This window comes from Larus michahellis, chromosome 6 (assembly GCF_964199755.1).
Source record: "Larus michahellis chromosome 6, bLarMic1.1, whole genome shotgun sequence".
NCBI classification, from domain to species: domain Eukaryota; kingdom Metazoa; phylum Chordata; class Aves; order Charadriiformes; family Laridae; genus Larus; species Larus michahellis.
The window spans coordinates 67,048,399-67,072,381 of record NC_133901.1 but is presented as its reverse complement, the minus strand read 5'-3'; the positions used below and the strand labels follow the sequence as shown (position 1 = coordinate 67,072,381).

Genomic DNA, 23,983 nt, shown 5'->3' with positions numbered 1-23,983 from the left:
AAATGGCAGGCAGTATGAATGCAGGTGGACCTTACTTCTCTGGAGAGGTTTCAGGCTGATTACGAAGTGGAACATGTGGAGCAAAGAAGGACCAGCTCAACCTGCTAAAATGGCCAAGGGATTTGTCCCTCTAGGCAGGACAATCGGGTTACCTCACAGAGGCTACAGGGGTTATTTTGAAGGGAAATGCTGTTGGTATATGAAGGATACCGGACACGAGACTGAAGGAGACAGGCCGTTAGGCTGTTCCTCAGCGGTCGCCTTGGGAAGGAACACCACTTCTGATGATTTGGTGAGCCTAAGGAACAAAGTGGTGCTCCCACGAGAAAGGTTCAAGCGTGACAAGCTGCACCTAGTGCCCCAGCTCCTGCCAGGTCTGTTTTCATCATCCCAGGGCCTGAGGGGAAAACGAGTGCTTTGCACTGTGTTGAACCAGCTCAACCCCTGCTGACAGACTCAGCACTTCAAGGAGAGTCTTTGGTGCTGGTCCCCCATTTAGCTGTAGGAAGAGGTCCCAGACAAAGGAGATGTTTTTCCTACGGTGCTGCCTTCAACACCTGCTGAGATTTCAGCGTCGCACCCCTGCAGCAAAGGCACACGCTTTAGGAGAGCCCACACCCCACAACAAATACACAGTCACAGGGAAAGGGCAGCAAGCACTTCATACACCGTGATTTGCATAGTACAGTCTGTGTGTGGCGACTTCTGCACTTTGAAGTTTAAATCTCGGTGACAAGGAGGGGACGCAAGCTCTGTGCCTACAGAGGCACTTTGAAAATGTTGCCCAAAGCCCCAAAGATTATTCTTAAGAGGACTGGATGAGTCAGGGACACAAGTGCTGACACACATCACCTTCACCAGTATAAATCCAGTTCAGACTGGCACACCACCATTTTAATGCAGAGAGCCTCCTGCTATTGTCTCAGTGTAATTTAGAAAATCCAGGCGCTAACTTCAATGCTCTTAGAAGTCTTATTCAATGATGGAAGGCATTGTTTTGAAATAAACAGGAAACATCATGAAGGCGCTACAAAGAAAACACCCTAAACAGACTTTAAGAATAGGATTACCTATTGAAATGAGCTAGATGGTACTTGTGGTGCTCCTGGAGTGTCACTCTTGACTCTGCTCCAGTCTTACCAGGACCACCACCCCTCTTCATGCAGTAGAAAGGGGACGATGGTTGTACCATTAAACCTCTAGTGAAGATTTACACAGAATGACTGAAATAAGGAGAAAATTCACACTCACCGACTGATAAAGCACTAAAAAGCAATAAACTGTGATGTGCCAGTGGTAGGAATTAAGGGTGGCTGCAGAGAAAGAAAACATCTAAACTGCAGGGAACAGAGCTAGGGGAAGGAGACAGATCCTCTACAAAGACAGCGGCAGGCAAATTAGAGAAAGAACACAGAGGCGGATGTTAGAAAAATATAATGTTCCTGTGGGTGTATCACTTATCAGCCATTCTTGCACATAAAACACATTTTTTCAACATTTAGAAAAGAAAAAGAATGACTGATCTGTAATTAACAGAAATAAAGGCCTGGCCCAGATCCTAGGCTAGAATAACATTCTTGCAAAAGTGAATTTTGCTGAAATATTGGCATTAGACAGGGCAGGGCTGCTGCAGGAAGAGGGCAAATCCAGAATAATTGAACCAGTCTGTCCACTAAGAGCCACCCAGCTGGGGACCCCATTTAATAAGCCGTGTAAATCCTATTTAACAAGTCATTTAACAACAATATGACCCCACTGAAGGGAAATCCTGGGGAAACAATTTTGCATATTTGTTACAGGCACCTTTTGCATATCCTGCGGCCAATGTTTCCCTCTACATCCTCCTTCCTGGGGCTCACTAAGGAAAGGAATCCCACGGCACAGCCACAGACGCGGTTTAGAGTTTTAAATGGGAATTGCCTTGACAGTCTCTCTTGTCCTCTTCTCTCACTGGCACAAACCCACACTCCATAGGAAGAAGATGCCATGAAAGTCTCCTCCCTACCATCAACCTGCCCCCAAATCTCCTGATTCTGAATGACAAACTGCGACTCTAAGCACTCACGGCTCTAGACGGCACCATTGTTGGAGCAGCACCCTTTCTACAGCACACCTTTAATTACTGTGCCAACTTTACCTCTTCTACCTCCTCCTTCTGTCTCAGCCTCCTGTTTTCATCCCCAACCTGTGCCAGCGATGCAAAGCCAGGAATGCGGGTGAAGCTACCACCCCCTTAAGTGGGTTGATTCTTCAAAGCAACTAGAACAACAAAGGGCAGCAATTTATCAGGAAAATATCAGCTGTCAGGAAAAGCAAATGCAAATCATTTCTCTGCTGACTGTTCTTTTCACAACTGCTGTGCAATTGTCTTGTTGATTCCCACAGCTGGATGCTGTAGCTTTCTCCTTGGCATATGTAATTGAAAGTGATGCTAGAACAACTTGAGTAAATTGAAATTGATTTCATCAACTGTGTATGTATGTGTCAATGACACATGTGCCTTTTTTCCCTCCCCTCTCATTGTCCACTAGCATGTTCTCCAGCCCAGCAGCTGTTGACATTTTATCTGATGGCACATTTTACCGCTGGGAAATGATGCTTCCATTAAACCCGAGTGTTCCATGAGAAGGTACACATTTTGTCAACATTTTCACTAAAAATGATCAAGACAATTCAGACTTGACTGGTCTGGAATACTGCAATTTGATAAGGTCAAAATGCATCATCTTGGCTTCATCATTCAGATTTCTATGTTATTATAAAGTCATATAACTGAACACCAGCTGATACAGCTGGAAAGCTAAATATCTCAGTCTCATCAAAATCTTTCACTGAAATACTGACCAGTGACAAAATCTGAGAGGGGAGAAACCTTTTCTAAAAAGAACACAGTTTGCGTCCATGAGAAATTTCACAGCTTTCAGTGTTTGTTCTAATTGGAATCCCATTTGCTTCAATACTGCCCATGGATTTCTGTGCCCCAACCAGACCACAGCAGCCTGTAGTCCTGAGCATGGATTACTAGACAGGAGCATTTGCAGAATAGATTGCTGAAGAAACTTCTCTCTTGTTCCCCTCACACCTAGACAGAAGTCTTCATTGCTTCTAGGCAAAAGAAGAATGGATGGACTCTATCGGTGGTTCTGGGCTTTGCTGCAACCAACTTTCCTGGTGCCGTGCTGCTCTCATCCCTCTTTTGCCTCTCCGTCCACCTCCTTCTCCATTCTTCACTTTCTTGTCCTGGGAGCCACAGTCCGTACTTGATTGTTGTGTCCTTTTCCAGTTCAGAGGCACGCTGGGGGTCTTGCAACGGGGTTTGTGGTTGTCCTGCATTTGCCTTAACCCACACAAGGTGAAGAGTGGGCAGTGTTGTACAGCCACAAGCTTGGCTTGCCATGCCTCAGGCTCAGTGAGTGCCATGCATTTAACTGCACTCTTCTTGCATCATCTTTCGCTTCTAATTTCACCTTTCTACGTCCATTTTGCAAATTCTCTACATCTTCAGAGGCCAGTCTCTGGCCCTCTGAACATTTAAAGAATTTTTCATTTAAAATAGATTTACAGGCACCTACTTCCTGCTCCATTAGCCTTTAGTGCTTCCATTTTCACCGTGTTTTGTGAGCGCATGCGCTGCTCTGGGCAAATGAAGCCTAAGCATCTCTGTAGCTGTGGGCTTCTCGTATGGCAATGTCAAGGGTCTAACCACCTAGAGGTTCTTTCCAGAAATTTGTCAGGTATGAAAATTTTTCTTACAACTGATGTTTTAACGTGTAATAGCTGTATTTAAAACAACACGTAAACAAAACATCAATTGTTTTGGCACACCTGAGATAAAAATTGAAGTATAACCTAGATCAAAAATTTTTAATTACAGTATTAAAAAAGGCATTATCAACTAAATAGAGCAACTGGAGAAATTACAGCTCATGAATATGCAAATTACCTGACAAAACCTTTCTGTAAACGCTTCAGTAATTTTCAGAGATAAACCTCGAACAAGCTGCCTCCTTCATTTGCAGCTTTATTTGTTGATAAATATCCAGTGCTCTCTACCGCATTTTTAGGAAATATTTTTAATGCAACCATCATTTAAAAGCACTTCTTGCAGACGAAATGCATTAAATGTACCCAAGGTTCTCCTGCATTAAAGGGCATTTTAAAGCCTGAAGTACAAGAATTTTTATTTCCTTTTAATGCTCAACATAGCAAGGGAAGACAAGTCATCTCAGGCCTCAACGTCTGACAGTCCACAATATAGCAAAAGTCATAAAACCAAACACAAAATCGAACAACAAAATTTTATGCCCATCTAGGACAAAACTTGCGCAAGTAAATACCCCAGAGAATTTTAAGATGCTGCACTGATGTTGCCCTACAGGCTACAGCGGGAGCTTCACTCTTCTGCTCAACTGAAAGAGTGGGAGAAACCAAAGACGTGGAATACCCAGCGTCACAGGTCTGCTCAAATGCTTTGCTAAGGCACTCCAGATTGTCCCTGAAGATGAGCATTAAGATGCTCTCAGCAAGGAGGCGTGCTTGGAAGATGTGAGACGACTGTGTATTGAAGTCAAGGGGAACCCTTCAATTGCTCAGAAAGGAGACTGGTTCCTATCTGACCTACTTGCCTAGAGAGTCCCGGCACCATGGCCAAGTGCCGTATGTCCCTTTCTGCTACCCAAGAGGATGCAGATAGGCTCCCCAAGATCTCATGTACGAGATGGCATCTCCCCGCTCTCACCAACGACTGTAATCATCTCTACTATCGACACAAGATGCATTAGAGAAGGAATTAGAAAAATGTGACCAATTCATATGTGTTTCAAGGAGAGCTTGCTTTGCAATCACTTGACTTCATTTAACGAAGGTACCCAGCAGATCCCCACCTGCCCGCAGCAGGAAACCCAGTGCTGCTGAAGGACAACCACTTCTTGCCTCCCAGCCTAAGCTGCTTTCTTTTTAGCTGCTGCAGACTTGGTGGGGAAGTGAGAGCAGCCAGAGTCTGACTCACAGCAACAGCCACGGAGAGCAAGCGTGGATCTGATCTCAATTTCACAACACGCATATTTTTGATGGCCGTGCGTGCTTCCAAAGCATCAGCAGAGCTTCCTCGCCTCCTGTGTGCTGCCTGCCCTTTTGACAGACTAGCCCTTAGGCTGGGCTTTGCTACGCAGGGAATATTTAATCCATCTGGTATGAAAGCACAAGCAGATTGCCTAGCTCTCACCTACCAGCAGACTACACTGGGTTTTATTCTCATCACTATATGCAGGGAAACTTTAACTAGGGAAAAGGAGCTTTAGAAGCGTTAGTTTGCCTTAGCACAGAGACTTCCCTAGCGCGGTCCCAGGGCCTCCTTGGAAGCCACTCAAGGGTCTTTTGTTTTCACGCTTCCTCCACTGCACCCCGAACAGCCGTCACATACGTAATCCCAGCCTGAGACCCAACACATGTATTCACATCCAAGGGTCCTAAGGGCAGCCAAGGCCAGGCTGAAGGGCACGTGAATTATTTAGGTGGGATCTGCATGATTCCAGACTGTGGACCTTTATCATCTTTAGGCTGTAAGCATACAGCCCAAGCCTTAATTTGAAAGGTGATGTCACATGATTGATTATTTTGTTATGCTCAAAATCTTATCAGTAAAGAGGAAACATACCACTTATATATGTATGAACATCTATTCAGACATATACAAAAGGCCAAGTATTTATTGTTAGCATAATTGAAGTCTTAAGACCATAATAATTATTAGTCCAGATCTATTTTTTAATTTTATTTACAGAAAAAGAATGAATAATAGCACAGTGAGAACTGCTGTACACACACACTTAGTTCCTACCCTGTTTCCTGGCGCTACCCTCTCCCTTTCCCCATCTCTCGGGGTACCAAGGCCAGAGGTTTCATTCTGGCATTTGGGCGTGTTTCAGTGAATCCCCATCACCTAGAGTCTTCCCCCAGCAGGAATATAATGTTTGTGTTGATGTTTTCTTCTTCCTCATGCTTGGATCCATTTGGGGTCATTTTTATACTTTTCCTAACAAGCTTTACACCTTTATTCTTTCTTCACTGGCCCGTAGCTCCACGTTACATCTGCATTTAGTGTATATAATGGCTTTTATGTGTGCTAGATACCATTTTTTTGTATACCCCTAACACCAGTTTTGTCCAGCTCCAGGCCTGCCTTTCTTAACTGACCACGGGTGAGTTATTAATGGCTGCGGGGTCTCCAGCGGCACCCTGTGCCCTGCCGCTTATCATCCCCTGCCTGTACTCCTCCACACCATATCCTACATCTCCACTTCCCAAGGCTCCTCTTACCACACTAGGACTGTATTTCTCTATACTATGTCCTTATGGTAGAGTCATAAAACCATGGTGGTATCACACAAAGATAAACAAAAGTAAAACAAATTATCCATAGACATGTGGCCCATTAGAAAAATTGCTGTTACAACTAAAGCAAGTAGAAGAAAGCTGCGGGCAGGCCAAGAAAAGTTCAAACAGAGCAAGCCTCCGTCCTGAGCCCTTGCAAACTCAGTGCATTTATTAGGCCAGCTCAGGGCATTCCAGTGAAACCAGAATAGGTTAGTGAAGCATTTGAAAACATGAGTCCTGCCCCAGTGCATCAGTGGGGTAAGCAAGAGGGGAGAGAAGGACAGTTTGAGACACAGGACAGTGTGAAGTGGCCGTGGATAAATTCAGGTTAGAAAAAGAAGAAAAGCCCTTAAGATCTGGAACAATATGAGCAATGAAGGCAAAAAAACTAAGTAGTTTTAAGATGGACTGCCATCAGGTTAAAAAGGGAGTGTCTGGACATGACATGGCAGTGGCAGGGACTGGATGGAGTAACGCAGGAAAGGCTTCTCTGGGCTTACTGATTTGGGGACAGGGGAGAGGAGGGGAACCAAAGACAAGATTTCATGCACCATTTACAGAATGTAAGTAACGGTTAACTCTCTAACCTAGATGATTTTTAACACACTTTTTGGAGGTTTATATATTCTGCATAATATGAGGAGCCACAGGAGCTATAAAAACATAGAAAAGGGACAAAACCCAAGCACTTAAAAATGCAACTGAAATCCCTGTGCCTGGGGACCACTCTTCTGCAAGCAGGTATCAGGTACTAGCCACAGTTATAATGTACTTTACTTCATGAACCATATTTTTGCACAGACATTTTTCCACCATTTCCTCTAGCATTCCCTCTCATGGAGTCCACCTCACCTCATCGCCTCCAACAAATGCATTAGTAAAAGCATCAGTGCACCCAGAAAACAACACCAAGAGCCCACATAAAGCCACAGCTTTGTCAAAGAGCTACTGGGTCAGGCTGTTGTGGAGCTGAGGTTCATAGGAAAGGATCCCAGATGAATTACCCTGATTTCTGGAAAGCTGTGTCTTCCTTAGGCGTATTTCTATATGTAACTATTGTGCACATCAGAAGCTTCAAATGTGTTTGTTCAAGCTGCTATTTTACAGCTTGACCACAGCCTCTCTCTTTACAAGAGGAAGCAAAGCTTCAGAAGGTGGCAATTAGCTCTGTAGCCCAAAGACACATGTGGCTTTGGTAATTTTGTGGAAGCTGGCCATGGAAATGCCTGTAGCCTGTACTGAGGGGATGCAACCCCAGCCCCCATTTTGGTGGTAGGGAGGGAGAGGAAAAAACTCTGGTCTAAAACGAGAATGGTAAGGAATGCTTTGGGATTTGAAAAGAAGAGAGGACAATGTCTCACCTTGTCCTGCCACAGTTTCAATCTATTGGATTAAGAGAGCATTAGAAAATTTAAAAAAAAAAAAAGGGAAAAAGATCGTATTTACAATGCATATGTGCTCTTCCTATATGTAAACAAAGCATGCACATACGCACGTAATGCACAGACATATGGGTGCTTGAATAGATCCTGTCCCTCTCCTCTACCTTTCATTTTTTTTATTGCCTCAGACTGCAAACTATTTGGTCATAAACAGTTTATTCCTATGCTTTCCCACAGCAGCAGGGCTCCGGTTTTGTTTAGGTCTTGGAGTGACAGCTATGATGAACACGCTACACCAAATAAAAACCTCCATAATTTAGTAACGTGGCGCTTATGTAAACACACGTGAGATCCAGAGGAGACTGAGGCAGAGCCTGCGATACTCGTATCGCCGGAAACCAAGAATATCCTGACTATGTGCAGTTTCTCAAGAAAAGAATGTGTGTGTAATTGTCATGCTGCCCAGTAGACTTATTTGTTCATTTTCCATCTCTGAAGTAGGATGTGCATTTCCCACCTCACAGAGATGGAAAAAACCCCCAGTGACTTTCTTTTCCTGCTCTGCCTGCCAGGCGACTGTCAGATCAAGGGATTAAGATACATTTTCCTCAAGGTCCAGCCAATCTCATCTGGCTTCACACAGTTACTTGTAATTACTTTTCTTTCCCCTCAAAGCCAACATTACTTTCCCCTAGAATTACAGTCAGTTATACTTCTTAATGCAGAAAACAAATGTTTTTTCACATAAGGTTCGTTCTGCTCTTAAAAATAATTTATTTTCAGCACTGAAGGGAGAACAAACGACTTTGTATCAGAGTGATAACATAACAAAAAAGGACTACAGTGCTAAGGCAAAGGTCCTGAGCAACACTTAAAACATCAGTGTTGATTTCTACATGCAATTTTAATATTTAGTATCTTAAGGCAGCACTCAGCATGCATCTTGAGAGGTACGCTAAATTTAACAGGACTTAAAGATCTCGCTGTAAGGAGCACTGGCATGAAGCAGAATATCCCAAGCACTCCCTATCTCCCAGGGAAGAGAGATGACTTTCCAGCCGTCTTTCCAGTAAAGCCATCCCAGCCTGGCCCACACACGTGACTTTTTATCAGTGCAATGAGTATGAGGCAGCTGAAATGCAGAGATATTAATGGATAATTTTATGAGTGCTTCTGCCGATAGATGCTTCTACGATGTATTTGATGGAGGGAGCGCCGAGCGATGCTGACCATCTGCGACACCCCCTCAATTTACTAGGACGGAAAAGCACTCAGGACCTCTCAGGATGTGTCCTCACTGACAAAGAGTGAAATGTCCTTTTCAGCTTGCTGGGAAGAAAAATAATAAAAGGCAAAAGCAACCCCTGAAACAGGGTAAGGTTCAGAGAATGGCTGTACAACTGTGCAGTTAGAAGCCATAATTAGCAGACGAGTCCTTGGCATCCACAAGCTCTGACTCCCTCTGATTGGAGACAGCGTTGTCACTTACTTGTGACTCATTTCCTAATATGGAAAAATAAATAATGCTGGAATCCCCAAATACCTATTTTCAGCCTTCTGATTAAATTGAGGATGTGGAAGAAGAAACGTCTCCTCTCTTGAAAGATGACAACAAAGGAATGAAATGCTCAAATATCTAATACGGATCAGTTCTTCAAAAAAAAAAAAAATTTAAAGCTGAATATTAAGGAGGTCCAGCTGGCGTTGTCCCAAGCATGGGGGAACTGCTATGCTCCAGAACAGCTTGAAGATCTATTTCTGCATGCAGAGGATTATTTTTTTACAGCTTTCCTAAAATCCTAAACCACTCCTGGATGGAAAGGAGAATGTAAGTGCTACTGATGTTACCGTGCTTGTGGGGATGGAGTGGGAAGGTGTCAACAGAGCGTGGAACTGGGGTCCCTGCATGTTCAAACTCAAAGGCAGAGCCGATACACGAGCCTGTAGAAGGTGTCTCCGCACTGGGAACTGCACTGTGGCTCCTCCACAGAGCACCAGATAAAACCACACCAGCCAGATAACGCTGACACCACCCCAGTTTTGCGGGCAGTGGTGGTGCTGGGAAGGGGCAGGGCGAGTTTCCTTGTGTACATAGACTTGGCAAATTGAGATTATTCAAGCAAAATTTGGATTCCAAGTTTGAATGCTGGATCTCAGCGCTGACCTAAATGAAAGGCGTCCAAGCCTTTAAATTCACCTATTGCTGGATACAACATTGCCTTCGGGTCTTTTAAAAAAGGCTGTACCACAAAGCAAGGAAATGGAAAACACTAGAAAAAAAAATAATAAAAAGTCTGCAGATGTTCTAAGTTACTCATTACCGACACGCATAACCCTCCCCACTCAATCTGTGGGCACCATAATTTTTGTCCTCCTTCTCCGCCCCTGGGTTCTATAATGCTTTGTGTATTTATTTTCATTGAAGTCTGGTAGCGACAGAATTAACCCTGGGCCAGGCGACCTTTACGTAATGTGGGGCTGGTGGTGGCCAAGCCACTTGCACCTAACAGCTTAACCGCAGGCAGAACCACGCCGTAACCGGGCCCTGGCTGCCACGCACTCGAGCGCGGGGCTGCTGCGTGCCTGCACACGGGCGCTACCGCTAAACAACGCGTTTCTCTCCTCCACCCTCACATTCTCGTTTTCCAATGGTAACACAGAAGAAAGCACAAATAAGCATTTAATACTGTCAGTTCACCCTCACTCTGCAGAACTTGAATATCTTCCTCCCACTCTTTTTTTTTTTTTTTTTTAAAATAATACTGAAATGTCTCGGGTGAGTTTATGAAGCACCACCAAGCCCTCAGCCAGTGCAGCAAGGGAAGCCAGGAGAACAGCTCACAAAAAGGAGCTGGGAATTTTGTTTCCAGTCTGGAGAAAGAATACAATCCTGGATTGCGAGGCAGCGTGCTGTAAGTGAGCTCTGGCTACAGAGACCTGGGCAGAGAGTTGGGACAGGGACAAACAGCTGGGTGCGCTCGTTTTTTACAATGTACATACGCATAAAAGCACTCCTGTAGGTACAGCCTGAATCCCACCGCCAACGGCGGCCACAGAATAAACACGACAACAAGGACTTGATATTATGCACAAGCAAATATTTCTGATGTTATAAAGCTGTATCAGAGAGTAGCTGTACTGAGCTCAATCAGCACATACCACAAAGTACATATACATACTGTGCACTCACAGGGTACGGCACATCCTGCACCTAAAATATGGTCTATTCAGATGAAAGAAGGTTTTCAAGGGGCTGCAAATAATGAGCGAGAGGAGTTTAATATGGCAGATGCTAGTTTGGGTCCCTGAATAGCTGTAAGTGTCAAGATAACCCCTGGGATGCTAGCGGAGATCAGCTGGAGATCACAGGGATGAGAGCACAGCCTCACGTGAAGACTCAGGAAGGGTCCCCGGTAAAGCATCCCGGGATCACCGATGGAGAGCACAGAGCAGCAGAGGCACTGGTCACTGGAAAGCTGATCTGGCAGGAAGGGGGCTTCTGCAAGCAAGGTGAGTCAACAGCTCAGGGCTTTAAAATGCCAAGCCCTCCATTACAGGGGTGGTGAGGAGGAAGGATTTATTGCAGCCGGCATTTCTGGAGGAAAATAATTTACCTTAGCCTTTTAATGTTAAGCAATGCATACAGAGCTTGCTAAAAAAAACACCCCCAAATGACATGAAATATCATGGTATTATATTTAGGAGAAGATTAGTCCACTGAACCTTTGCTGTTTTGTTCTGACCATAAGGTCTGGATGATGCATTAGGAAGCACATTTTCAAAGTAATTTTTTCCTCAGGCACGATATGTAAAGGTACGAGTAGAATGTATGCCTATGGATGTCCGCCACCCTCACATTATCAACACAATGTACCAAGCTCTGTTTTTTCCTTATTTATACTTTTTTTTCCCCCAGTGGTGATAACGTCAAGGAACAGGAGCGCTTGGCTTCAGCATTAAAAGCAGCACTAACCACGATCTCTCTGAGCTGATCTGGCTTCCTCTTGACAGCCCTCTAAAGTTAATATAAATACGAACCTCACAAACACTGAAATAAAGACTATGGAGAGGATCCTAAGCCCAAAATTGAGCTATGGATCCCTTCCAGGCTCAGGAATGTTTTGTGTTTCTTCCAGTTACCGAGGCCAGGTCTTCAGCTGCTGCAAACGAGCAGAAGAGGGGTTGCTGTGCCCAAGCTCCCGTTCCCCGTCCTCTCCAAGAAGAAGGCAGGGAGCCAGGCCCCACCACGGGTCAGGTCCAGCCCACAAGCCGCCAGCTGCAGCTCCGCGGTCTCTCCTGACCACGGAGCATTCGCAAGACTCTCCACCGAGCTTCCTGCCATGCCAGCGGGGACGGTGGGGAGGCAGCTGGGTTGCCAGGGCGTCCGCAGAGCCGAGCCCACCACAGGGCTGGGGGCCGCGCCAGCCCCACCGCGGCTCCCAGTTGGTGCAGCAAAGGGGCAACGCTGAAACCCAAGGTACGCGGTGGCCATGCATGGACAGACAGACAGACAGTCAGGGAGTAGGGGGAGCCACGAGCAGTGCTGTAGACCCAGGCAGGAGGAAGGAAAATCAACTCCATGTTTCTTTGCCTGTGCCAGCCTCACGCGTCCCTGAGATGTGTAAGCACGTACCACCTCCCTCTTGCGCAGATCCAGTCGCTGAGGTCCTCAAAGGACTTAAACATCCACTTCCCGGGAAGGTCCCCTTAATCTTTGTTTATAAAGGGGGTAAACAGAAAGGTTACGAGAAATGCCTGTGATCTGACTTTTCGTAAAGGCAGAAGTTAGTTGCTGCAGAGGAGCACTGAAAACACTCGTGCTCTTCTTAAAAATAAACTATCAGGAAAATTAGGCTATCATCTGTCAAGTGACAAACTAATATCATAACAAAAATGCTCAGCCCAGGGCCCTCAAGTTCTTCTCTAGCTATCTGGTAGCATTTAATGCTTTCCCTAAACACCGCACATACACTAGGGATTTCTCTATAACGTATAGAATCTGGCGTGCAGGGGACCTTGTGTATGAAAGATTCAATAGCACACAACTCTCCAAAGGGAAAGCTTTAGACGGACACAGGGAAAGCCTTAGATGGACACTTAGGGTGTTTAGCTTTAGATGTCAGACCAATTTAAAATTAAAACCATAGCACCAGTATTTTTTTCCAAGAATGGCATATAAAAGTAGGCATCTATCTACACAGCTCAAAAAAACAAAAGGATTGAAGCCTATAAACATCAAGTTTACAACTGTGTTAAATCTTCCTCTCACTACAGAGGTGAAAACAACCAAAAATCAAAGGGGAAAATATCAGCTTCCTCTATACCAGAATGCTATGAAACTAATCCACATGTATGACAGGATCTGGGAAAAAAATCCATAGAGAAACCTGACTGCATTTGCAAAGTCCTAAGAAGCATTGCAAACAATGGAGATTAAAAAAATGAAACTCTTTCAAAAGAAAGTAAAGCTTCTGACTCTGGGGGAGTTTTAATCCTAGGCACGTTTGGTTTCACTTCATTCAGAAGTTGAGCCAAGCCACAAAATTTGGGTCTGACCATTTCCCAAAGTTCAGAGCATTTTGAATCCAAAGATTTTGGTTTGGACCCAATGCTAATGCTGTTATTGCATGGGTCAAATATCTTATTATAATGATAGTAAACAGCAAGAGAAAGCTCTCCGACTGGCCAGGGCTCCCTCTGCCAGTCAATCACAGAAAATGTTCCCAACAGCGGAATGAAGGATGATGCTGTGGATACCAGACCTGGCCACAAACACTGCAGCACTTACGCAGCAGATCAGTGAAGAAGTGTCTGTACCCCAGGTTGAGCAAATTCAAAGTCTGAAGCAAAAATGCCTATTAGCTGCTGTTACTGAGGCGTCAAAAAGAGCCTTCAAACTATTGCTGTATTCAAACCTACTACTGACCCCATCACTTTTGGCCACCTGCTTTCAGAAGTTTCCAATCATAAATCTATGCAGACAAAGACATCTTCCATTCATCTCCCACTCCCTTGCCAATACTGAGTGGACGGGAGTGAAGATCATGCACAATTGAATTAAATTTGAATTAAACGGCATATAAACTCTAGAGTGAAGGGAATGACTGTCAGATGTGGAATGTCCCTGTTTCTTGTAAGGACATAAACAGGAGAAACAGCTACAAGCAGGAACTGCTGTAAAAAGCATGAGAGGTACACAAAGCTGAAAAATGTATCACAGCAACAACCCCATACAGGAGTAAATACCTTTTATCCTTCTGTAGAAGCATAAGCTTTCCTATGGTGATCTTAAAGCACTTCTAAAATGTCTTATGATGCATCCATCCTGGTGGGAAACTGGGTTTGTTGTCACTTTATCGACGGAGAATCAGAGGCAAAGGTGAGAAGATGCCTTGCTACAGGTTCAGCAGGGCACTGATGGAGTTTGGGCATGAAACAGAACTGGACCCCTCCCCAGCCCCTTCACTACATACCACAATACTTCCCTTGATGAGACCTAGCTATAACACAGGTAAAATATAAAAATGTCAGCTGCCCGAAAACTTACCTCATCAATAAGGTCACACCATGACTTGTGAAGCCTAATCACTTGGCTTTTAATCTCATTTTTATGCATTATCAGGAGTGCAATTTTTTAATCTTGCTTTAACTTGTGAAGCTCCCCCTGCAATAAGCTGATTCAGTGGAGGGTCTCTGCCTGCACGCTAATGAAGAGCTTGACCTAGCAAGTACAAATGAGCGCTAGGCTTTGTCTGCAGGAACAAGTTGTTATGGTTCATTTCAAAACCCTGAAGGAGGAACAGGATGGCTAAGGAAAACATACTGTAGGGCTGAATGAATGGGGCATCAATTTCCTTGACAGAGATGTCCTGCCTGGCTGCTTTGCTCTTCTTGTATTTTTGATACACAGTTTGGTGCCTTCATTCTGTGATAGTGGGACCTCTGCCAGGTGTTGCTACAGACATTCATAGTGAATGGCTTCAAGTGTGAAATCAACCCAGTTTTCTCTTTTTACAGAGTAGGGAACTCTCTTTGTGATCCAAATAAACCTTGAAGAAGGCTTCAAGCCAACCTCGTCACTGTTTGTTCTTACGTAACTAGACTAGGAACACTCAGTACTCAGAAGTAACAACAATTCTCCTATATACCTAAAAAACTACATTTACTTTGAACTTATCAGCAGCAAAAGCCTGTCATCTTTGGACATCATCCACTAGAACTGCCCAAGACAACTTATCTATTATTTTTGGGTGCCAACAACAATGGACTTGATATTGTCTGCATTTATCAGAACGGATTTGTTACCCAAGATGCAGATAATAAAAAACAATTCCTTGCCTAGTGGGTCCAAATATTTTTCTGCTGAACTAAAGTGACTTTTTATATTATACCCACGCATGAAATACATGGCTTTAAGAATTCAAAGCAATAATATTCTGCATTTGTTCTTCAGGGCACAGATAAGCACAATCAAAACCTGTCTACAGGGATCAGCTTCCACCTTTGCTTATGGTTAGAGCAAACGATGCAGGAGCCACAGTCACCTCCTGTCTCCACACTGATGTTCTTTCAGATGGCACCACATCCTAAATAGCTGCATTACCCTCAGCACCAGAATTGCATCCAGTGTGCAGCAGGAGCACCTGAAGATTTCAAGCTCGAGCATTACAGGACTGAGGTCCTCCATGCAGAGCTCCAGCGTGATGGATCCTGCCAGCATCAGCCCCAGCCCAGCCAGTGCTGACACTGATGGACTCCCACAGCTGAATCCCCTCCTGTGCCCGCTGGGGTCATCCTGACCACTACAGGCTTAGCCTAAATCCTGGCTGGCATCCACTGCTAAAGAATGTAGGAGATAAAAAAAATAATTGCCACCCATGTTGCGGAGTTATCACTGGAGAGTTATCTCCCCAGGAAAGGAGGGGAGCAGGGGAGGCAGGTCTCCCTGCTCTGACAGCAGAACTCTTTCTGCACCCAGCCAAATGGAGGTGGGCAGAAATGGGCTCAGGCACCTCGGGGGAGGCTTCACACCACCTGATTTAAGCATCTGACTTTGGAGTCATTGGAAACACACCAAGGGAACAAGCTGTATTTCCCGTCGGGGAGTTCCTGGTACAGGAGTCCCCAGCGGGGTGGGGTGGGTGCTTCAGAGGACCTCACTGCCAGGATGCCTGGCAGAGCCTATGGCAGACTGAATGCCCCGCAGCGGAGCAGCCCTGATTTCAGACAACAGAGAGCAGCTGTTTGCCAGGTATTGCAATTGTTCTCAAATTGCTGGTTTGGTTTTTCCCTTAGTGGCTTACAAAACTCTGACGAGCATCTGTAAGCAGCTGCCATCCTGAGCTAGCAAAGGCACTGCAGGGCAACCCTCAAGCACAGGCTGCTCTGGGCAGGCTGCAAAGCCAGGCTCTCCTCCCGAAGCTGTTAACAAATTTATAACTGCTCTAGACCAGGCACAGAGGGAGAACTGTAACACGTACTCACCGCCCGGTTACGCATACACAGCCGAAACTGCTGGGTGACAGTCAAGCACAAGTCCCAGAATGTTTAACCTGCATAAAGGGCTTTAAGTTTAAAATGAAATGAAATAAAACCAGCATTTAACTGCACATACAGCTTGCTACCACCTCTGGTGGCCAAGCCAAAAGTATTAGGTAGAGTTAACTTTGGCTGACACTGCAGCATTTACTGTTTAATTTCCTGATACTTAAAAAATAATTTTTTAAAAATATCTGTATCTTGAATATATCTGTGTTACTGGGAACAGCTCCTTATTTCTTTAACAACAGCTGTGTTTTTGAATTCACATTTCACAGATTTTTCTCCTTCTAAATTCAACTCCATACAGCAGCACCCACAGCATCTTGGCAAAAACCTCCCTCCCTTGGACAAATATGTCACCAGCCATTTCTGGCAGGCTGTCCTCTCACAGATATCTAGCATGCTGAGCTAAGAATAGGATTAGCTGCTTCTCCAGCCACTTTGTCCAGGTGCCTGCAGAAGGTCACTTGCTGAGGCTGTTCAGCTTCTCGGAGGGAGAATGCAGGACTGGACTGTATCTCAACAAATTATGAGGAAGCACGGGGAAGCATGCATGGGCGTTTGGGTCAAACACATGAAAAACCAGTACTAAGCATCAGACTTCAGCTGTCCAGTGATCCCTGGCTGATGCGACCAAAAAAACCTTCCCAAAGATTTTATTATGGGACAGTCAAAGTATTATGCCTTCCTCAGTCATCTGGCTCTAGCTATTATCACAAAAAAACCAATCCAGACTATAGAGATGAGTCGTATGGCCCAAGACACGACTTCTTTTTAGGCACAATTGCCTAGATTTCTTATGTGCCTAATACAATACACACACGGTCCAAATTATATATATAAATAAAAAGTAAAACACTTCAGGCAAACAGGTTAAACCTTCACTGGAGAGCCAGATGTAGTGCAGGTGTACTTAAAAGATTCCTGAGTAGTATTTAACATAAAACATTTACAAGAGGTCCTAAAGCTTCGTGGCCTTTTGTAGCATTCTGCAAAACACCACTTTTTTAAAAAATTGTGAACATATCAAGTGGCAGGAGATAAAAGATCACACTTCTTGAAGAGATGCCTGTGGGGAAATAAGGAGAGAGGGGGTTTGTACAGCAATCAAGCGTTACAAAAGGCACAAAGCAAAGAAGGTGGTGACGTACGTGTCAGATTGTACCGTGAGGCAAACGAGAGGTGAGGGCTCTGGGAGAAGAGCTTGTGGACCTTGAGATAAAGAAGAACCGGAGTTCACCACAGTAAGGACAGCCAAGAGCCCCAAGAAAGGCTGCAGCAAAGGAAGAGGAATCACAGCTGGGAAAAAACTCTTGCTGTCTCCCCGAGGAATTCCAAGTGGTTTCAGCCATTAGTGCAAGGGAACGAATTCTCTGCAACTATGTGTTACAAAGGGGACTGCATATTTCTATGTGTGTATGTATGTGTGTATAATGTACATGTGTCATATGGAGACAGTATAGAAATGCAGTTTTTCAGTGATTAGACGTTTTTCTGTAGACATCCTTTCTGTAACTTCACTTCCTCTGACTACTTTAAAAGAGATCTGCAGTCTCTTCGCCAATACCCAGTGGCGAAACTGGAAGAAAATAACTGCAAGCAAAAATATCCACTTTGTCAAGTGGAGGCTTCCTCTCTCTGTGTGCGTGCAAGTACGTAATTCCCCTCCCAATGTGTCCCGGGGACATCAATTGTCCCCCAGAACAGCCGACTGGCCAGTCTCTGATTAGGTTCCAGCCACCTTATCAGCTTGCCAAGCACGCACAATTAAGATCTCAACACCAGCCTATATCCTCATCTTATCCTCGATCCAATATTTCCCTGACGCTTTTTTCTTACTTGACTGCGTGCCGCACTTAACATCCAAAGTTCTGGTGGGGACAGGAGCCCACCGAAGAGAGAAAACAAAGCGAGAGCTCCCTGCGGCTTGGCCCTGCTCCCAGCACGATAAAGGTCCCCGAGCTGCGCGGGGACAGACACACCACGATTGCTCTTACGGTACCACTATCTGCTGTGGCCAGCGAGGCTTTCCCTGCTGCTGCTGGGCTGCGCACCGGGGCTGCTCATGACTTCACGATAAATATGTGGCAACAGCTGTTTCCACATACACAAAGGAACCCAGGGCTACGATAAGAGACTGAAACTCTCCACGCCAAAAGGGAGATGCAGACAGAACAGCTCGAGGGGGGCACCGCTTCAGATGGCCAAACACACACAGTCAAACAACTGTTTCCAGCAGGTAGGAGGAAGGGATAGAAAAGTGACCTTTCCCATTAAGAATTACATATTTGTTTTGTTTCCCTACAAGTTATTTTTTCTGGCATCGTGACATATAAAACATTTTGAACTTTCTAAGGAAACTGTTATTAAAGCACTGAACATTACTGTGAGGGCGCGTTTGAAAAACAGAACAATTAGGCATTTCAAAGTTTATCTAACTTAGTCACCAGTACCTTTCAGATTTGTCATCGCTAAATGCAACCACTTTGGGGGCCATTTTAACAATCCCTGTATACAACACCCCTGCCTATAGGAAGAAGAGATCTCTTGAAAATTTATCATTGTCTATAATCTACCCTCCACCTCCCTGCTGCCGTCTACTAGTGCGCATCCTGGAAAAGGAAGGCTTTTCCAGGACAAGGGCGTTTTGTTTAAGCCTGAAGAGCCCAAACCTTTAGGGACTCACTGAGAGCAGCTCTGCGGAGCTGGGGGTCCAGCAGCCCCAGGTACACACACAGAGCCACAATGCTGGCAAAGCAACAGCAGAAACCGAGTCTCACGGGGAATAAAGCGATGTTATGTTCTTTACTTTCATTATAATTCACCGTTTCAGCTCAACTTCTACCAAGTTCCCCAGAAAAATTTTGCAGAGCCACTGCCAATGTTTAAGGCTCTCCAAAAATTCAGCCAGACAGAAGAGGAAATTCCACGCAGTGTGCAGAAAGTCTGACGGAGGGGTTTCTGCTAGATAACGGGAAAGATGTGGCTGAGCTTGGGCCAGCACTTCCCTAACCACTTGCCTGAACTTCTCAAAGGTGTTCAAATAGGAGGTTTCCTATTGATGCCAAGGGACTGCCTGAACAGAAAGGTAATTGTTAAGCACAGAAGAATTAGAAGGGAAACATGTTTCACTAAATGAGAAAACTATTTTCTTCTGAGTTGCTCTATGAGAACAGTAATGGGGAATTCATTAGCTTGCTCCTACTGGGAGGGTATTGAAGGGTAGGATTCTGCCACATTTCATGAGGTCTGTGTAAGCCAATCCATCCTGTCTTATCTGAAGCCAAATTGCTTTTCCCCCTTTTAAAATAAAATGCAGAATGTCTATTTAAATTGTATTCAAGGTCTTGAAGAGCACAGGGCACCATGGTGAAAATCCTGCTATGCCTGGAACGTGAGGCATCTCTGACCAGAAACACTATGGAGGCATAGAGATAAAAGCCATGACTTCATTGCATTGCTTGTTAGTTTCTGCAAACAACGAACTCGAGAGTAACTGTAAGTGAAGAAAGGACAGAGGACGTGATGGCATTTGTCACAGAGAAGCTGGAGAGAACAGAATAGACGTGACTGCCAATGGCCGAGACCTGGTGTACAGCCAGGTCTGCAAGTGGGTGGCTATTTTAGCTTGAGAAAGAGAGAGGTGCATGTGCCACAGAGGAGCGCACGGGCGATAGCACGGTGCCGAAAGGCACCGCTCATTGCCTGCCAAGCCTCTAGGGCAACACTGGTTTTTGGACCTGAGGCGAGAAGTTAAAATGGGGGGGGGGGGGGGAATAACAACAAAAGAAGCTGGAACCTAGCTTTGATCTTAGGGTTGGAAAGCCATGATTCACAAACAGAGGTTCCCATGGCTGCCGGGAGGAAGAGGAGCTTTGACTGCAGAACAAGGGGTGGTTGCTGGAAGCAGAGCACACCAGAGATGCAGCCTGAAATCCATGGGAGGAGAAGGAGGAGGTTTGGCACGTGGAGGGGCTGTAGCTGCCTATTGGAGCATCTGTGCAAAGAAAGGTTCCTCATGGAATTTTTGGGTGGAAGAAAGTCATTTTGCTCCCAGAGTACAGTACTTTAGATAAAACTCACTTTATATTTGGCAGCCAGATGACTCACAGCACTTCTTCAACCCGGCAGCCCATATCACAACCCAGGCTGGGTCGCTCCTCACGAGGCAGCAGAGCTCAGCCCCTCGACGAAGGGCTGGTCGGTGGCTCCCACTGAGGGCTGGGTAATGCATGTCTTCAGCCAGCCCGGTGGTGGTCCAGCCCCCACGAGGAACCAGGGTTATCAGTGAGGGCTCTTTAAACCACCATTCGCAGGCACAAGAATGAAGTACCTCCTGAAACAACCCGAACAAAGGCAATCGATTCATCTCAGAATGATGATTTCAGGAGTTCCCTAACATCAGGCAAACACCAGCTCAGATGCCTCTGACTGAGGTCTGAGAAGGCTCAGGTTAGGGTTTTAACAACCCTAGCCACCTAGAAAAAGGAACTTCAACACAAGCTTAGATTTTTGCAGCAAATAACATGGCTAGTGAAATCCACAAACAGAATCCCATCTCCTGATAGGTTTAAATAAACACACAAAAAAAACCCAGGCAAATCCATGGAGACATCGCACTATGTATGGAACCATGAAGGGCTTTAAAGCCCAAAATCCAAACTGGGAACCCAAGTAACTAGGATTTCCAAAGAATACTATTGCTGTCATTCCCATTCAATGCTAAAAGTCTTTTCCACACAGGAAAAGGATCTATTTATGTTTCATTAGTGCCAGTTTTGTGTATACCAATAGACTGTGTGTATATAGGAGAGAGGGGAGTATGCTACGCAGCTGTGAGCTTTCTTGGCTAATTACTTGTTTTCTCTTTCTGAGCAAAATAAATACAACAACAAAATTCAACAGGGCATAACAGCACATCTATTAAGGCTGTACATTTTCCATCAGACTCCACTGGTATTTGTCTTAGCCACGCTTAGGCTAAGAAACCCAGTCTATGGTATCATTCATAAACAGGAGGTGCAATGATCTGCACAAATGTGTATACCAAACCAAATAAAGTAATACCCTGACTTGACATGGAGCGATGTATGGTAATGATGCCAGAATGCGAGTTAAACAGGCGTTTAAGAAAGAATTCCCTCTTCAGCATCAGCAGCATCAAAACATTTTGTCCTAAATACGGAAGCCTGTTATATGCCCTCAACTTCAAAGATTTTATAGAAAACCATAGCCTGAGCTTCACTACTTACTTTTTTTAAAATCCCCAGTTTATTTCAGCCTCAGTTTTGGAAATGATAAACGTTCCATGTTGTGAGAATGCTTTTGGAGTTCAGAACACCTAAAATGCATTAAAACTGTGCTTTTAAAACAAAACCATTGCAGCACTTAATACCCTCAAGCATAACAACACTCTAGGCAGCAGCTGAATTACAAAGTTTTACAAGATGAAACAAAAGAAAGTTTTCATAAATGATTTGCAAACACTAGCTACGATATCACAGACTGCAGCACGGTGTACTTGCAACTAAGAAGTAACAGATATTTCAGATCCCAGGCTGCCAACTGGCAAAACCTACTGGTGTTCATACACTTTGGAAACAGGTCCCAGACTAGTCCTTAAAGCAGACCGACTTGTGTATGATTGCCTCATGGAACAACGATGTGAGACGAATTCTTGGAACTCTTACAATTTTGCTTGCAAGTCACCTTTCAGAGGTTGACTCTGAAGTCACACATGTTCTACTTTGAAGCTAGATGAACCATTCATATGTATAAGTTTCCCCATGTATGAGGGTTTGGGGAACAAATTCATATTCATAGACGAAAATCAAATATCTTTAATAACCTGCCCATACAAAAGTTATTTTCTTTTGCAGTAAAGAACGTGGTCCCTAAATGTTTAAATTAAGTTATAAATCAGAAAACAGAAAAGGAAATATTTTCCATATGTTTAATTTTACACCATAATTATTTATTAACAAAGTCTACAGATACATGTTGTTACCCTTATGGGAGTTCAAACAATATTCTTACTATTTAAAATATGTTCTTCAATTTGCCGCTAACTGGAGACATTTATTAGTTCCATATTTCACCAGCAGTAATTATTGCTGGGAGCCATACATTCATGATCTACACAGATCACAGGGAGACACCTGTGTGGATTTAAAGCTTAGCTCGCCCTAACATTACTAAACTGTCTGAAAACGTTCAAGCCATTTAAAAGAGCAAGCTGCAAATAAAACTTACTATCACCACTTTTTTTTTTTTCATTACATGCCAGTATTTGATACAGCCTCATGGAAGCCCACATGGTAATTAACTGTAACTAGTAACAAGTCATAGCCATACTTAAAAAGCAGGGAAACCCACTCACTGCTCTGAGCACAGGCACGCTCCACTAAATACAGTGACACTATTGAACCCAGATCAGGCACAAGCAGAGCCTTGAGTTTTCTTGTTTGAGAACAAAGGTCCCAAAACTTTCTCTCTTCATTCTTTGTACTCCCTCCCCCTGACCTGGCCAGTCTGACCTCCCTGGGGAGCTGTGACCTGTGCCTAACGGGACTTTACTGCACAACTGAAGCTGCAGCATGTAGGCCACCAGGTTATCTCCCTCAAACCCCAGGGGACAGCACAACCTACCCAGCACTGAACTGTCCTTCACCTATTCCTCTCCTGGATGCCACAAAGGCCCATTGTCCTTGTTTTACCCCAGCACTTTGCTAGGGAGCAGAAGAGAAGCATCTTCAGCAAAGGAGGGGAGAGTCACGACTCTCTGCAGTAGATGCTGGCACTGTCCGTGCTCACAGGCTGGGACATAATACGGGGAGAAAGACTGGGGAGGACGCTCGGTGTAACTGCTTTGTCCCATGTGTCCTACTATAAGAGAAGGCAAAAGCCAAGCACTATGGATCAGGAGATAGCCTGGCCACATCTGGCATGTTTAGTTGGAGCTGTACCATGCCGGGAGGGTGTTGCCCATCACTAGCTTTTAAATGTCCCCTAAGTGCATAACCAGCAGTATGGTTATTGCTCTGTGGACCCTGGAAAACACCATAACATCTGCTGGAAGTGAAGAGCTCGTTACAACAGCTTGAGCCAGATATGGTAGAGGTGATGTGATGTTGTTTGTCCAAAACCTTTCCCTAGGACTTGCAGGGTCCTGTTTTTTTCCAGTGTCCCTCAAAACCTTTGTGAAAGAAGAGGCTATTAATGGAGCCAATCTGCTCTTTGGTTCTTTCTGTACCTTCCGCACCTGATGCAAGGGGTCACCACTGAATTCAGGGCGAGCAATCAGTCACATGCTGTGACTAGGAGAAACATGAGCATGAGTGAAAAACCACATCACAAGCATAATTCACTTCTGCTTTATTAATCTTTAACTTATTAATTTTGCCACAAAGTATTTTGACTGCAATTTTTAAATACATCTGAAAAGCCAATTTATGCAGCATGAACAAACTTAAGATGTAGAAATTTTAAGCCAGTTGACAGTGAAAGCCTACATTATTATTTCAGTGTGTGACTTGTGTTGCTGGAATGCATGCACATCATCAAGTTATTAAGTTTAGCTTTGAAACCATTTGTTTTAAATAAGGTGCACATTGGCTTTTTTTTTTGGATGGAGTGGTGCTTGCAACAGTATCTCAACACAGTACTCATTTCTGTTACTCTTTATA

At 44.5% G+C, this 23,983-nt stretch overlaps 1 protein-coding gene across 2 annotated transcripts in view; it reads right to left on the bottom strand.

Annotated features, from left to right (window-relative positions):
* The window catches only part of GRK5 (G protein-coupled receptor kinase 5), a 171,569-nt gene that overhangs the window by 128,638 nt on the left and 18,948 nt on the right, over nt 1-23,983 (bottom strand). Inside the window, exon 1 of one of the 2 annotated variants that reach the window (XM_074590096.1) lies at nt 14,305-14,489. The exons of the other annotated variant lie outside the window; for it this stretch is intronic. The gene's annotated coding sequence lies outside the window, so the exon portion shown is untranslated. Of the gene's footprint in view, nt 1-14,304; nt 14,490-23,983 lie in introns of those variants that run through there. 2 annotated transcript variants of the gene reach the window in all.